We start from the raw sequence: 4,509 nt of genomic DNA, 5'->3' as shown, positions 1-4,509 counted from the left end.
TTTTTTTTTTTTTTTTTTTTTTTTTTTTTTTTTTGAGATGGAGTCTCGCTCTGTCGCCCAGGCTGGAGTGCAGTGGCCGGATCTCTGCTCACTGCAGGCTCCGCCTCCCGGGTTCACGCCATTCTCCTGCCTCAGCCTCCCGAGTAGCTGGGACTACAGGTGCCCGCCACCTCGCCCGGCTAGTTTTTTTGTATTTTTGTAGTAGAGACGGGGTTTCACCGGGTTAGCCAGGATGGTCTCGATTTCCTGACCTCGTGATCCGCCTGTCTCGGCCTCCCAAAGTGCTGGGATTACAGGCTTGAGCCACCGCACCCGGCCACCCTTTCTTATTTCTCTGGCTCCACTCTGTCGAGTAATCGTTTGTTGGCCTCTTATGTCCTTGAGTCATACTTTATGTCAGTTCTGGACACTGTTCTATGAGAATGGGGTCAACGGGCAGGTGGTGCAGGTGAGCTGTATGTGCAAGGTGGCAAGATGGCCATGTGGAGTTGGGGACAGTGTGGCCTGGGGGTGTTGGATAGGTAAGGCAGAAGCAAGCCCAGAACTTGGAGCCTGCTGTGACTGTCGCAGTAAGGATTTTGAACTTGTCCTGAAAGCAGTTGAGAGCTGTGGAAGGGCCAGATTGGGCTTTTGAGAAAGATAGTCTAGAAGAAAGTAGAGATGGAGACACTTCAGCATCCAGATGGGAGGTTGGGCATGGGAGCCGTGGCTGTGCTGAGCTGAGAAGCCTCAGACAGCCGGCAAGGCTCTCTCTCAGATGGGAGGAAGTCAGGTTTTTTTCTTTTTCTTTCTTTTTTTTCTTTTCTTTTTTTTTTGAGATGGAGTCTCGCTCTGTCGCCAAGCTGGAGTGCAGTGGCGTGATCTCAGCTCACTGCAATCTCTGCCTCCCGGGTTCAAGGGATTCTCCTGCCTCAGCCTCCCTAGTAGCTGGGATTATAGGTGCGCACCACCATGCCCGACTAATGTTTGTATTTTTAGTAGAGATGGGTTTTCACCATGTTGGCCAGGATGGTCTCAATCTCCCGACCTTGTGATGCACCTGCCTCGGCCTCCCAAAGTGCCGGGATTACAAGCGTGAGCCACCGCGCCTGGCCAGATCTTTTTCTTAAAGAGGGACAGACTGAAGGTAGGCTGTGAATGGTCAGTTATTTGTATTTCTTTACCTTTTATGCTATTTTGTAGTTTGACCAGTTTGCAAATCGAATTGAATAAAAAGTGATAATGTTGTTTTGATGCTCAGTGTTTGAGGGAAACACAATCTAGTGAATGGGGTTATTGGTTGTCACTTGTCACACCTGGGAAAGTAAAAATAAAATGAGGGGGGCTCACAGCCCAGGTGAGGTCACCTGGCGCCACTCAGCACCAACCTAGAGAAAGCAGCCTTGGGATACTGGCCTCGGTGGCAACCAAGAAGTGATGGTGGGTTGCTCGAGACAGGGTGGAGCACAGAGCCTGGGAGGAAGCAGGAAGTCAGGTTCAAGAAAGGGACTGGTGACCTTGCTCTTGGCTTCAGAGTTTTATTTTTCTTTAAGACATTTTGAGACAATGTGTAGACATGTGAACTTACAGGACAAAGAACTCTTTTACCCTGAATCATTTGAGACTAAGTCCCATCACCAGACATTCCTACAAATGAGGACCTTCACACGACTAAGATGCCACCATCAGAACCACAATGTGTGGGGACGGTACTGCCAGCTAAGCGTCAATGCTGTTTCAGTGTTGACCGCTGTCACAATGATGTCGTTTTCAGTAGAGGAGCCTGTGATGGTCATGTGTTGCATTTGATCATTGTGCCATTTGGTTTACTTCTGTCTGGAAAATTTCTCCTTTCTGCAACTCCATGACCTTGACACATGAGGTCACTCTTCTCACCCACCCCATCTCTGGGAGGGTGCCTGCTTTGCTCTGCCCCACCCCGCAGCTTTAGGGCTCAGCTGTTCAGGAACAATTAGGGAGAGGGCCCTTGGGTCTGACTGCAAAATCATACTTGAACTAGAAAACCTTGGCATAGGCATGGGTTGTCATATAGCAACATTTTCCAAAGTGTGCCCCGCGGAACACTTGTTCTGTATGTTGTTAACAGATGTTTCGCAAAAATTGGAAAGAACCTGAGCTCTAAGTTTGGGAAATGCTGAGTTAAAGTGAAACAGCTTTGCCTGGTATGAGACCTCTCAGAGTCTTTAAAGGAGAGTTGCTGAACGAAATCACGATAGAAAATGGCCAGCAGGCCTCCAGCTATACAGCAATTCCTGGACATTTGCCTGTGTTGCCTGGGGGAGCTGGTGGCCTGTGGACCATCCACTGGGAAATCCCCTTCTGTGGCGAGGTTCTGTTGTTTTCCAGAGGCTCCCTTGGAGCACGCTGGGTGGGTGGACTGTATGAGACCACACCATTAATGAGCAATGAGGCCCAAACAGGTATATGAAAAAAATGCTCAGCACCACTGATCATCAGGGAAATGCACATCATAAACACAGTGAGACATTGCCTCACACCTGCCAGAATGGCTACTGTCAGAAAGACAAAAGACAGCAAGTGTGGGTGAGGATGTGGAGAAAAGTGAACACTTGTCCACCTTTGGTGGGAATGTAAATTGGTACAGCCATTATGGAAAGCAGGAAGTTCCTCAAAAACTTAAAAACAGCTACCAGCAGTCCCACATCTGGATGTATGTTCAAAAGAAATGAAGTCAGTGCCTTGAAGAGATCTCTAAGAGATCTCTGCAGCCCCTGTTCATTGCAGCATTATTCACAATAGTCAAGATAGGGAAAAAACATCAGGGTCTACTGACAAATGAAGAAAGATGGATCAAGAAAATGTGTGTATGTATACACACACACAATGGAATACTAAGTCTTGAAGGAAATCCTGTCATTTGTGACAACATGGATGAGCTGGGAGAACATGCTAAGTGAAATAAGCCAGACACGGAAATAAAAATTTCGCATGATCTCACTTATATGTGGAATCTAAAAAGGTTGGACTCAGAAGCAGAGAGTGGAATATGGTGGTGACCAAAGGCCAGAGGGTGCGGGACGTGAGCAGATGTTGGTGAAAGGGTACAGAGGTTCCGCTATGCAGCATGAATGAGTTCTGGAGATCCGCTGTGCAGCATGATAACTACAATACTGCTTTGTGTATTTAAAATTTTCAGAGAGAGTAGATCTTGTGTTCTTTCCCCTTTCCAAATAAAAGGAAATTATTCGAGGTGATGGGTATGTTTAGCTTGATTGGGGCAATGATTTTGTAATGATACGTATCTCAAAACATCATGTCGTTCACCGTAAGTATACAGTCGACCCTTGAACAATACAGGTTTGGACTCTGTGGGTCCACTTACATGCGGATTTTTTTTTCAGTAAAAGTTACACGTGGTGTGTCTGCCCCTCCTTCCACCTCTTCCGCCTCTGGCACCCTTGACACAGCAAGACCAACCCCCCACTTCCTCCTCCTCCTCCTCAGCCTACTCAGGGTGAAGACAAGGCTGAAGACCTTTATGATGATCCACCTCCACTTAATATATAATAAATATATTTTCTCCTCACGACTTTCTTAAAATGTTTTCTGTATTTTATTGTAAGAATATAGTATGTAATACATACAACATCCAAACTATGCGCTAATTGACTTTTTGTTGGTAAGGCTTCTGGTCAACAGTAGGCTGTATTCGTTGTTAACTTTTAGGGGAGTCAAAGTCATATGGGGGTTTTCGATTGTGTGTGGGGTCCGTGCTCCTAATCCCTGGGTTATTCAAGGGTCAACTCTACATAATTTTTCTGTCCATTACACCTCAGTAAAACTGGATGAAAGCAAAAACCAAAATACTACGGAGGTTAAGAGAAAATCAGTACGTGCCACTCCAGCACCCATTCTCCCCAGAGGCAGTCTCCACTTCCTCCCCTCAGCTTTGTCCCCTGTCAACTTAAGATGAGGTTCATAAATTTGAAAAGGAAAGCTTTATTTCTTGTAAAGGGTCATAACCTGCAAAATCGCCATCCTGGCAGGCTACGTGTACCTCTGGCAGAGACCAAAGGCAGGCACTTGGAGAGAGGGAAGGATGAGACAGGAATCTATGCTGAATGGGTTGGCCAAGCATACATATTCAACAGGTTATGGGGGGAGCTATGAATATTCATGATGGGGACGTGCACATGCATCGTAAACAACCATTCCTGTTACATAGCCCCATGATCACTTTGGGGTGGAGACTTAACATTTAAATGCATTACAGTTAGGCCCTATGTGTCACAAGGTGAAGCAGGGACATGAACACCCTCAGTGCATGCCTCAGTAAACTGGACAGGACCAGTCCATGCTTTGTGGTCTCTTACCGGGAGAAGGTCCCTGAAATCAAGCTCTCGTTGAATCAAAGCTGTAGTTATGGCTGGTAGAGCAGGGGCTCAGTTAGTCTGCATCTGGCCATAGGTGGTGTGCTGAAATTGTTGCCGTATTGCTGATCTCCAGGCCCCTGCTTCTTTAGCTGCCAGAGAAAAAGGGAAAACAAAC

The sequence above is a fragment of the Theropithecus gelada genome, chromosome 4 (genome assembly GCF_003255815.1).
Source record: "Theropithecus gelada isolate Dixy chromosome 4, Tgel_1.0, whole genome shotgun sequence".
Classification (NCBI taxonomy): Eukaryota; Metazoa; Chordata; class Mammalia; order Primates; family Cercopithecidae; genus Theropithecus; species Theropithecus gelada.
This window is presented reverse-complemented; position numbering follows the sequence as displayed.